General features: G+C 32.6%; 6 non-coding genes across 6 annotated transcripts; all 6 read left to right on the top strand.

Moving 5' to 3' along the window:
* The first annotated feature begins 2,330 nt into the window (after positions 1 to 2,330).
* TRNAP-CGG (transfer RNA proline (anticodon CGG)) lies at positions 2,331 to 2,402 on the top strand. The gene has a single exon. It is a non-coding gene; the product is annotated as a tRNA-Pro (tRNA).
* A 1,715-nt stretch (positions 2,403 to 4,117) lies between these two features.
* On the top strand, positions 4,118 to 4,189 carry TRNAP-CGG (transfer RNA proline (anticodon CGG)). Its single transcript has one exon. It is a non-coding gene; the product is annotated as a tRNA-Pro (tRNA).
* A 1,712-nt stretch (positions 4,190 to 5,901) lies between these two features.
* On the top strand, positions 5,902 to 5,973 carry TRNAP-CGG (transfer RNA proline (anticodon CGG)). The gene has a single exon. It is a non-coding gene; the product is annotated as a tRNA-Pro (tRNA).
* A 1,714-nt stretch (positions 5,974 to 7,687) lies between these two features.
* TRNAP-CGG (transfer RNA proline (anticodon CGG)) lies at positions 7,688 to 7,759 on the top strand. Its single transcript has one exon. It is a non-coding gene; the product is annotated as a tRNA-Pro (tRNA).
* A 1,714-nt stretch (positions 7,760 to 9,473) lies between these two features.
* Positions 9,474 to 9,545, top strand: TRNAP-CGG (transfer RNA proline (anticodon CGG)). Its single transcript has one exon. It is a non-coding gene; the product is annotated as a tRNA-Pro (tRNA).
* A 1,712-nt stretch (positions 9,546 to 11,257) lies between these two features.
* On the top strand, positions 11,258 to 11,329 carry TRNAP-CGG (transfer RNA proline (anticodon CGG)). Its single transcript has one exon. It is a non-coding gene; the product is annotated as a tRNA-Pro (tRNA).
* Positions 11,330 to 12,101: the final 772 nt, after the last annotated feature.

Genomic DNA, 12,101 nt, shown 5'->3' on the forward strand with positions numbered 1-12,101 from the left:
AACTGTCAACCATTTGGTGGTATATTGGGTAAACTGTAGATTCCATTTTGTCTAAGTAACTTTGAGTGGCTTTAAAGAAGTCTCATTTTGACAAATAAAAAACAGTCAAAAGGAAATTACAGGTTTTTCTCTTACCTTGCTTTTTTCTAAGAAACAATGAGTGGCTTAAAAGAATAGTCTCTTTTTGACAAACAAAAAGGTCAACAATTAATTGCAGGTTTTTGTTTTTTTCTTTCTTCTTGGTCTGTATGCTTAAGTTGCACACAGTATGAAACAAGTCTTAGGTTCCAGCTATTAGAAAAGTTAAAACTCTATAGGAACCCATAAATCTTGGCACTGAAATTTCCAAATATGCATACTTGGACCAAAAATTGACCTTAAGGAAACATTTTAGCTATGCTACAAATAATTTTTTTAAATTGTTATAGTATTTTTAAAATGTAACATCTTTTTTCCAGCTTATTGCATTTTTTTATTAAATAATTTGAGTTTTGCTTTAAAATGGTAAAATCTCAATGAGAAGACCTTAGGCAGATGGCTCGTTGGTCTAGGGGTATGATTCTCGCTTCGGGTGCGAGAGGTCCCGGGTTCAAATCCTGGAAGAGCCCATCTCTTCATGTACTTTTAAAGTCCTTAATATCTGATAGTATTTAATAGCATTTTAAAATACTCACTAATGTATACAAACAGTTTTACTTACAATTTCATTAATATACATAAAAAAGACATGCACAGTAGGCTCGTTGATTCTTGCTTAGGGTGCGAGAGATCCCCGGTACAAATCCCGGATGAGCCCATCTTTTAAAGATATATACTTATGCATACTTAGTAAAATGTCAACCATTTGGTGGTATATTGGGTAAACTATAGATTCCATTTTGTCTAAGTAACCTTGAGTGGCTTAAAAGTCTAATTTTGACAAACAAAAAACTGTCAAAATGAAATTACAGGTTTTTCTCTTACCTTTCTTTTTTCTAAATAACCCTGGGTGGCTTAAAAGACTAGTCTCATTATGACTAACAAAAAGATCAACAATAAATTGCAGGTGTTTATTTTGTCTTTCTTCTGGGTCTGCATGACCCAGACTGCAGACTTGTCACAGTATGTGACAAGTCTTAGGTTCCAACTATCAAAAAAAGTCCAAACTCTATTGGGACCTCTAAATATTGGCACTGCACATTTCTAATATACATACATGGATAACAAGTAACCTTAAGTTATTATTTTTGCAATGCTACATACACATTTTTTGTTTTAAGTTGTTATGTTATTTTTAAAATGTTTCATCTTCATTAAATGAAATTGTGTGTTTTCTCCAGTTATTTGCATTTTTTCTTAAATAATTAGAGTTTTACTTTAAAAATGTTAAAAACTGAATAAGAAATTATTTGGCTAGTGGCTTGTTGGTCAGGGTGTATGATTCTTGCTTCGGGTGCAAAAGGTCCCAGGTTCATATCCTGGATGAGCCTGTTTTCTCAGGTTCTTTAAAAATGCTTAGTTCAATTATCTGATAGTATTTTAAAATACTAATGTATTCCAACAGTTTCACTTCCAATTTCATTAGTATACATGAAAATACATGAACAGTAGGCTCGTTGGTATAGGGGTATGATTCTCGCTTAGGGTGCGAGAGGTCCTGGGATTAAATCGCAGACGAGCCCATCTTCTCAGGTTCTTTTAAATACCATGGTTCCATTATCTGATTGATGTCAATTGCCTGAGTCAAAAGCATCAAGTGAATTTTTCTTTTGCCAATCCATAAAAAAAAGTATATACTTATGCATATTTAGTAAACTGTCAACCATTTGGTGGTATATTGGGTAAACTGTAGATTCCATTTTGTCTAAGTAACTTTGAGTGGCTTCAAAGAAGTCTCATTTTGACAAATAAAAAACAGTCAAAATGAAATTACAGGTTTTTCTCTTACCTTGCTTTTTTCTAAGAAACAATGAGTGGCTTAAAAGAATAGTCTCTTTTTGACAAACAAAAAGATCAACAATTAATTGCAGGTTTTTGTTTTTTTCTTTCTTCTTGGTCTGTATGCTTAAGTTGCACACAGTATGAGACAAGTCTTAGGTTCCAGCTATTAGAAAAGTTAAAACTCTATAGGAACCCATAAATCTTGGCACTGAAATTTCCAAAAATTTATACTTGGACCAAAAATTGACCTTAAGGAAACATTTTAGCTATGCTATAAATAATTTTTTTAAATAGTTATGGTATTTTTAAAATGTAACATCTTTTTTTCCAGCTTATTGCATTTTTTTATTAAATAATTTGAGTTTTACTTTAAAAATGGTAAAATCTCAATGAGAAGACCTTAGGCAAATGGCTCGTTGGTCTAGGGGTATGATTCTCGCTTCGGGTGCGAGAGGTCCCGGGTTCAAATCCCGGACGAGCCCATCTCTTCATGTACTTTTAAAGTCCTTAATATCTGATAGTATTTAATAGCATTTTAAAATACTCACTAATGTATACAAACAGTTTTACTTACAATTTCATTAATATACATAAAAAAGACATGCACAGTGGGCTCGTTGATTCTTGCTTAGGGTGCGAGAGATCCCCGGTACAAATCCCGGATGAGCCCATCTTTTAAAGGTATATACTTATGCATACTTAGTAAAATGTCAACCATTTGGTGGTATATTGGGTAAACTATAGATTCCATTTTGTCTAAGTAACCTTGAGTGGCTTAAAAGTCTAATTTTGACAAACAAAAAACTGTCAAAATGAAATTACAGGTTTTTCTCTTACCTTTCTTTTTTCTAAATAACCCTGAGTGGCTTAAAAGACTAGTCTCATTATGACTAACAAAAAGATCAACAATAAATTGCAGGTGTTTATTTTGTCTTTCTACTGGGTCTGCATGCTTGAGTTGCACACAGTATGTGACAAGTCTTAGGTTCCAACTATCAAAAAAAGTCCCAACTCTATTGGGACCTCTAAATATTGGCACTGCACATTTCTAATATACATACTTGGATAACAAGTAACCTTAAGTTATTATTTTTGCAATGCTACATACACATTTTTTGTTTTAAGTTGTTATGTTATTTTTAAAATGTTTCATCTTCATTAAATGAAATTGTGTGTTTTCTCCAGTTATTTACATTTTTTCTTAAATAATTAGAGTTTTACTTTAAAAATGTTAAAAACTGAATAAGAAATTATTTGGCCAGTGGCTTGTTGGTCAGGGTGTATGATTCTTGCTTCGGGTGCAAAAGGTCCCAGGTTCATATCCTGGATGAGCCTGTTTTCTCAGGTTCTTTAAAAGTGCTTAGTTCAATTATCTGATAGTATTTTAAAATACTAATGTATTCCAACAGTTTCACTTCCAATTTCATTAGTATACATGAAAATACATGAACAGTAGGCTCGTTGGTATAGGGGTATGATTCTCGCTTAGGGTGCGAGAGGTCCTGGGATTAAATCGCAGACGAGCCCATCTTCTCAGGTTCTTTTAAATACCATGGTTCCATTATCTGATTGATGTCAATTGCCTGAGTCAAAAGCATCAAGTGAATTTTTCTTTTGCCAATCCATAAAAAAAAGTATATACTTATGCATATTTAGTAAACTGTCAACCATTTGGTGGTATATTGGGTAAACTGTAGATTCCATTTTGTCTAAGTAACTTTGAGTGGCTTCAAAGAAGTCTCATTTTGACAAATAAAAAACAGTCAAAAGGAAATTACAGGTTTTTCTCTTACCTTTCTTTTTTCTAAGAAACAATGAGTGGCTTAAAAGAATAGTCTCTTTTTGACAAACAAAAAGGTCAACAATTAATTGCAGGTTTTTGTTTTTTTCTTTCTTCTTGGTCTGTATGCTTAAGTTGCACACAGTATCAAACAAGTCTTAGGTTCCAGCTATTAGAAAAGTTAAAACTCTATAGGAACCCATAAATCTTGGCACTGAAATTTCCAAATATGCATACTTGGACCAAAAATTGACCTTAAGGAAACATTTTAGCTATGCTACAAATAATTTTTTTAAATAGTTATGGTATTTTTAAAATGTAACATCTTTTTTTCCAGCTTATTGCATTTTTTTATTAAATAATTTGAGTTTTTGCTTTAAAAATGGTAAAATCTGAATGAGAAGACCTTAGGCAGATGGCTCGTTGGTCTAGGGGTATGATTCTCGCTTCGGGTGTGAGAAGTCCCGGGTTCAAATCCCGGACGAGCCCATCTCTTCATGTACTTTTAAAGTCCTTAATATCTGATAGTATTTAATAGCATTTTAAAATACTCACTAATGTATACAAACAGTTTTACTTACAATTTCATTAATATACATAAAAAAGACATGCACAGTGGGCTCGTTGATTCTTGCTTAGGGTGCGAGAGATCCCCGGTACAAATCCCGGATGAGCCCATCTTTTAAAGGTATATACTTATGCATACTTAGTAATATGTCAACCATTTGGTGGTATATTGGGTAAACTATAGATTCCATTTTGTCTAAGTAACCTTGAGTGGCTTAAAAGTCTAATTTTGACAAACAAAAAACTGTCAAAATGAAATTACAGGTTTTTCTCTTACCTTTCTTTTTTCTAAATAACCCTGAGTGGCTTAAAAGATTAGTCTCATTATGACTAACAAAAAGATCAACAATAAATTGCAGGTGTTTATTTTGTCTTTCTTCTGGGTCTGCGTGCTTGAGTTGCACACAGTATGTGACAAGTCTTAGGTTCCAACTATCAAAAAAAGTCCAAACTCTATTGGGACCTCTAAATATTGGCACTGCACATTTCTAATATACATACATGGATAACAAGTAACCTTAAGTTATTATTTTTGCAATGCTACATACACATTTTTTGTTTTAAGTTGTTATGTTATTTTTAAAATGTTTCATCTTCATTAAATGAAATTGTGTGTTTTCTCCAGTTATTTGCATTTTTTCTTAAATAATTAGAGTTTTACTTAAAAAATGTTAAAAACTGAATAAGAAATTATTTGGCTAGTGGCTTGTTGGTCAGGGTGTATGATTCTTGCTTCGGGTGCAAAAGGTCCCAGGTTCATATCCTGGATGAGCCTGTTTTCTCAGGTTCTTTAAAAGTGCTTAGTTCAATTATCTTATAGTATTTTAAAATACTAATGTATTCCAACAGTTTCACTTCCAATTTCATTAGTATACATGAAAATACATGAACAGTAGGCTCGTTGGTATAGGGGTATGATTCTCGCTTAGGGTGCGAGAGGTCCTGGGATTAAATCGCAGACGAGCCCATCTTCTCAGGTTCTTTTAAATACCATGGTTCCATTATCTGATTGATGTCAATTGCCTGAGTCAAAAGCATCAAGTGAATTTTTTTTTTGCCAATCCATAAAAAAAAGTATATACTTATGCATATTTAGTAAACTGTCAACCATTTGGTGGTATATTGGGTAAACTGTAGATTCCATTTTGTCTAAGTAACTTTGAGTGGCTTCAAAGAAGTCTCATTTTGACAAATAAAAAACAGTCAAAAGGAAATTACAGGTTTTTCTCTTACCTTGCTTATTTCTAAGAAACAATGAGTGGCTTAAAAGAATAGTCTCTTTTTGACAAACAAAAAGGTCAACAATTAATTGCAGGTTTTTGTTTTTTTCTTTCTTCTTGGTCTGTATGCTTAAGTTGCACACAGTATGAAACAAGTCTTAGGTTCCAGCTATTAGAAAAGTTAAAACTCTATAGGAACCCATAAATCTTGGCACTGAAATTTCCAAATATGCATACTTGGACCAAAAATTGACCTTAAGGAAACATTTTAGCTATGCTACAAATAATTTTTTTAAATTGTTATAGTATTTTTAAAATGTAACATCTTTTTTCCAGCTTATTGCATTTTTTTATTAAATAATTTGAGTTTTGCTTTAAAATGGTAAAATCTCAATGAGAAGACCTTAGGCAGATGGCTCGTTGGTCTAGGGGTATGATTCTCGCTTCGGGTGCGAGAGGTCCCGGGTTCAAATCCCGGAAGAGCCCATCTCTTCATGTACTTTTAAAGTCCTTAATATCTGATAGTATTTAATAGCATTTTAAAATACTCACTAATGTATACAAACAGTTTTACTTACAATTTCATTAATATACATAAAAAAGACATGCACAGTGGGCTCGTTGATTCTTGCTTAGGGTGCGAGAGATCCCCGGTACAAATCCCGGATGAGCCCATCTTTTAAAGGTATATACTTATGCATACTTAGTAATATGTCAACCATTTGGTGGCATATTGGGTAAACTATAGATTCCATTTTGTCTAAGTAACCTTGAGTGGCTTAAAAGTCTAATTTTGACAAACAAAAAACTGTCAAAATGAAATTACAGGTTTTTCTCTTACCTTTCTTTTTTCTAAATAACCCTGAGTGGCTTAAAAGACTAGTCTCATTATGACTAACAAAAAGATCAACAATAAATTGCAGGTGTTTATTTTGTCTTTCTTCTGGGTCTGCATGCTTGAGTTGCACACAGTATGTGACAAGTCTTAGGTTCCAACTATCAAAAAAAGTCCAAACTCTATTGGGACCTCTAAATATTGGCACTGCACATTTCTAATATACATACATGGATAACAAGTAACCTTAAGTTATTATTTTTGCAATGCTACATACACATTTTTTGTTTTAAGTTGTTATGTTATTTTTAAAATGTTTCATCTTCATTAAATGAAATTGTGTGTTTTCTCCAGTTATTTGCATTTTTTCTTAAATAATTAGAGTTTTACTTTAAAAATGTTAAAAACTGAATAAGAAATTATTTGGCTAGTGGCTTGTTGGTCAGGGTGTATGATTCTTGCTTCGGGTGCAAAAGGTCCCAGGTTCATATCCTGGATGAGCCTGTTTTCTCAGGTTCTTTAAAAATGCTTAGTTCAATTATCTGATAGTATTTTAAAATACTAATGTATTCCAACAGTTTCACTTCCAATTTCATTAGTATACATGAAAATACATGAACAGTAGGCTCATTGGTATAGGGGTATGATTCTCGCTTAGGGTGCGAGAGGTCCTGGGATTAAATCGCAGACGAGCCCATCTTCTCAGGTTCTTTTAAATACCATGGTTCCATTATCTGATTGATGTCAATTGCCTGAGTCAAAAGCATCAAGTGAATTTTTCTTTTGCCAATCCATAAAAAAAAGTATATACTTATGCATATTTAGTAAACTGTCAACCATTTGGTGGTATATTGGGTAAACTGTAGATTCCATTTTGTCTAAGTAACTTTGAGTGGCTTCAAAGAAGTCTCATTTTGACAAATAAAAAACAGTCAAACGGAAATTACAGGTTTTTCTCTTACCTTGCTTTTTTCTAAGAAACAATGAGTGGCTTAAAAGAATAGTCTCTTTTTGACAAACAAAAAGGTCAACAATTAATTGCAGGTTTTTGTTTTTTTCTTTCTTCTTGGTCTGTATGCTTAAGTTGCACACAGTATGAAACAAGTCTTAGGTTCCAGCTATTAGAAAAGTTAAAACTCTATAGGAACCCATAAATCTTGGCACTTAAATTTCCAAATATGCATACTTGGACCAAAAATTGACCTTAAGGAAACATTTTAGCTATGCTACAAATAATTTTTTTAAATAGTTATGGTATTTTTAAAATGTAACATCTTTTTTTCCAGCTTATTGCATTTTTTTATTAAATAATTTGAGTTTTACTTTAAAAATGGAAAAGTCTGAATGAGAAGACATTAGGCAGATGGCTCGTTGGTCTAGGGGTATGATTCTCGCTTCGGGTGCGAGAGGTCCCAGGTTCAAATCCCGGATGAGCCCATCTCTTCATGTACTTTTAAAGTCCTTAATATCTGATAGTATTTAATAGCATTTTAAAATACTCACTAATGTATACAAACAGTTTTACTTACAATTTCATTAATATACATAAAAAAGACATGCACAGTGGGCTCGTTGATTCTTGCTTAGGGTGCGAGAGATCCCCGGTACAAATCCGGGATGAGCCCATCTTTTAAAGGTATATACTTATGCATACTTAGTAATATGTCAACCATTTGGTGGTATATTGGGTAAACTATAGATTCCATTTTGTCTAAGTAACCTTGAGTGGCTTAAAAGTCTAATTTTGACAAACAAAAAACTGTCAAAATGAAATTACAGGTTTTTCTCTTACCTTTCTTTTTTCTAAATAACCCTGAGAGGCTTAAAAGACTAGTCTCATTATGACTAACAAAAAGATCAACAATAAATTGCAGGTGTTTATTTTGTCTTTCTTCTGGGTCTGCATGCTTGTGTTGCACACAGTATGTGACAAGTCTTAGGTTCCAACTATCAAAAAATGTCCAAACTCTATTGGGACCTCTAAATATTGGCACTGCACATTTCTAATATACATACATGGATAACAAGTAACCTTAAGTTATTATTTTTGCAATGCTACATACACATTTTTTGTTTTAAGTTGTTATGTTATTTTTAAAATGTTTCATCTTCATTAAATGAAATTGTGTGTTTTCTCCAGTTATTTGCATTTTTTCTTAAATTATTAGAGTTTTACTTTAAAAATGTTAAAAACTGAATAAGAATTTATTTGGCTAGTGGCTTGTTGGTCAGGGTGTATGATTCTTGCTTCGGGTGCAAAAGGTCCCAGGTTCATATCCTGGATGAGCCTGTTTTCTCAGGTTCTTTAAAAGTGCTTAGTTCAATTATCTGATAGTATTTTAAAATACTAATGTATTCCAACAGTTTCACTTCCAATTTCATTAGTATACATGAAAATACATGAACAGTAGGCTCATTGGTATAGGGGTATGATTCTCGCTTAGGGTGCGAGAGGTCCTGGGATTAAATCGCAGACGAGCCCATCTTCTCAGGTTCTTTTAAATACCATGGTTCCATTATCTGATTGATGTCAATTGCCTGAGTCAAAAGCATTAAGTGAATTTTTCTTTTGCCAATCCATAAAAAAAAGTATATACTTATGCATATTTAGTAAACTGTCAACCATTTGGTGGTATATTGGGTAAACTGTAGATTCCATTTTGTCTAAGTAACTTTGAGTGGCTTCAAAGAAGTCTCATTTTGACAAATAAAAAACAGTCAAACGGAAATTACAGGTTTTTCTCTTACCTTGCTTTTTTCTAAGAAACAATGAGTGGCTTAAAAGAATAGTCTCTTTTTGACAAACAAAAAGGTCAACAATTAATTGCAGGTTTTTGTTTTTTTCTTTCTTCTTGGTCTGTATGCTTAAGTTGCACACAGTATGAAACAAGTCTTAGGTTCCAGCTATTAGAAAAGTTAAAACTCTATAGGAACCCATAAATCTTGGCACTTAAATTTCCAAATATGCATACTTGGACCAAAAATTGACCTTAAGGAAACATTTTAGCTATGCTACAAATAATTTTTTTAAATAGTTATGGTATTTTTAAAATGTAACATCTTTTTTTCCAGCTTATTGCATTTTTTTATTAAATAATTAGAGTTTTACTTTAAAAATGGAAAAGTCTGAATGAGAAGACCTTAGGCAGATGGCTCGTTGGTCTAGGGGTATGATTCTCGCTTCGGGTGCGAGAGGTCCCAGGTTCAAATCCCGGATGAGCCCATCTCTTCATGTACTTTTAAAGTCCTTAATATCTGATAGTATTTAATAGCATTTTAAAATACTCACTAATGTATACAAACAGTTTTACTTACAATTTCATTAATATACATAAAAAAGACATGCACAGTGGGCTCGTTGATTCTTGCTTAGGGTGCGAGAGATCCCCGGTACAAATCCCGGATGAGCCCATCTTTTAAAGGTATATACTTATGCATACTTAGTAATATGTCAACCATTTGGTGGTATATTGGGTAAACTATAGATTCCATTTTGTCTAAGTAACCTTGAGTGGCTTAAAAGTCTAATTTTGACAAACAAAAAACTGTCAAAATGAAATTACAGGTTTTTCTCTTACCTTTCTTTTTTCTAAATAACCCTGAGTGGCTTAAAAGACTAGTCTCATTATGACTAACAAAAAGATCAACAATAAATTGCAGGTGTTTATTTTGTCTTTCTTCTGGGTCTGCATGCTTGAGTTGCACACAGTATGTGACAAGTCTTAGGTTCCAACTATCAAAAAACGTCCAAACTCTATTGGGACCTCTAAATATTGGCACTGCACATTTCTAATATACATACATGGATAACAAGTAACCTTAAGTTATTATTTTTGCAATGCTACATACACATTTTTTGTTTTAAGTTGTTATGTTATTTTTAAAATGTTTCATCTTCATTAAATGAAATTGTGTGTTTTCTCCAGTTATTTGCATTTTTTCTTAAATTATTAGAGTTTTACTTTAAAAATGTTAAAAACTGAATAAGAATTTATTTGGCTAGTGGCTTGTTGGTCAGGGTGTATGATTCTTGCTTCGGGTGCAAAAGGTCCCAGGTTCATATCCTGGATGAGCCTGTTTTCTCAGGTTCTTTAAAAGTGCTTAGTTCAATTATCTGATAGTATTTTAAAATACTAATGTATTCCAACAGTTTCACTTCCAATTTCATTAGTATACATGAAAATACATGAACAGTAGGCTCGTTGGTATAGGGGTATGATTCTCGCTTAGGGTGCGAGAGGTCCTGGGATTAAATCGCAGACGAGCCCATCTTCTCAGGTTCTTTTAAATACCATGGTTCCATTATCTGATTGATGTCAATTGCCTGAGTCAAAAGCATCAAGTGAATTTTTCTTTTGCCAATCCATAAAAAAAAGTATATACTTATGCATATTTAGTAAACTGTCAACCATTTGGTGGTATATTGGGTAAACTGTAGATTCCATTTTGTCTAAGTAACTTTGAGTGGCTTCAAAGAAGTCTCATTTTGACAAATAAAAAACAGTCAAAAGGAAATTACAGGTTTTTCTCTTACCTTGCTTTTTTCTAAGAAACAATGAGTGGCTTAAAAGAATAGTCTCTTTTTGACAAACAAAAAGGTCAACAATTAATTGCAGGTTTTTGTTTTTTTCTTTCTTCTTGGTCTGTATGCTTAAGTTGCACACAGTATGAAACAAGTCTTAGGTTCCAGCTATTAGAAAAGTTAAAACTCTATAGGAACCCATAAATCTTGGCACTAAAATTTCCAAATATGCATACTTGGACCAAAAATTGACCTTAAGGAAACATTTTAGCTATGCTACAAATAATTTTTTTAAATTGTTATGGTATTTTTAAAATGTAACATCTTTTTTCCAGCTTATTGCATTTTTTTATTAAATAATTTGAGTTTTGCTTTAAAATGGTAAAATCTCAATGAGAAGACCTTAGGCAGATGGCTCGTTGGTCTAGGGGTATGATTCTCGCTTCGGGTGCGAGAGGTCCCGGGTTCAAATCCCGGAAGAGCCCATCTCTTCATGTACTTTTAAAGTCCTTAATATCTGATAGTATTTAATAGCATTTTAAAATACTCACTAATGTATACAAACAGTTTTACTTACAATTTCATTAATATACATAAAAAAGACATGCACAGTGGGCTCGTTGATTCTTGCTTAGGGTGCGAGAGATCCCCGGTACAAATCCCGGATGAGCCCATCTTTTAAAGGTATATACTTATGCATACTTAGTAATATGTCAACCATTTGGTGGTATATTGGGTAAACTATAGATTCCATTTTGTCTAAGTAACCTTGAGTGGCTTAAAAGTCTAATTTTGACAAACAAAAAACTGTCAAAATGAAATTACAGGTTTTTCTCTTACCTTTCTTTTTTCTAAATAACCCTGAGTGGCTTAAAAGACTAGTCTCATTATGACTAACAAAAAGATCAACAATAAATTGCAGGTGTTTATTTTGTCTTTCTTCTGGGTCTGCATGCTTGAGTTGCACACAGTATGTGACAAGTCTTAGGTTCCAACTATCAAAAAAAGTCCAAACTCTATTGGGACCTCTAAATATTGGCACTGCACATTTCTAATATACATACTTGGATAACAAGTAACCTTAAGTTATTATTTTTGCAATGCTACATACACATTTTTTGTTTTAAGTTGTTATGTTATTTTTAAAATGTTTCATCTTCATTAAATGAAATTGTGTGTTTTCTCCAGTTATTTGCATTTTTTCTTAAATAATTAGAGTTTTACTTTAAAAATGTTAAAAACTGAATAAGAAATTAT

The sequence above is a fragment of the Pseudophryne corroboree genome, chromosome 3 (assembly GCF_028390025.1).
Source record: "Pseudophryne corroboree isolate aPseCor3 chromosome 3, aPseCor3.hap2, whole genome shotgun sequence".
Taxonomy (NCBI): Eukaryota; Metazoa; Chordata; class Amphibia; order Anura; family Myobatrachidae; genus Pseudophryne; species Pseudophryne corroboree.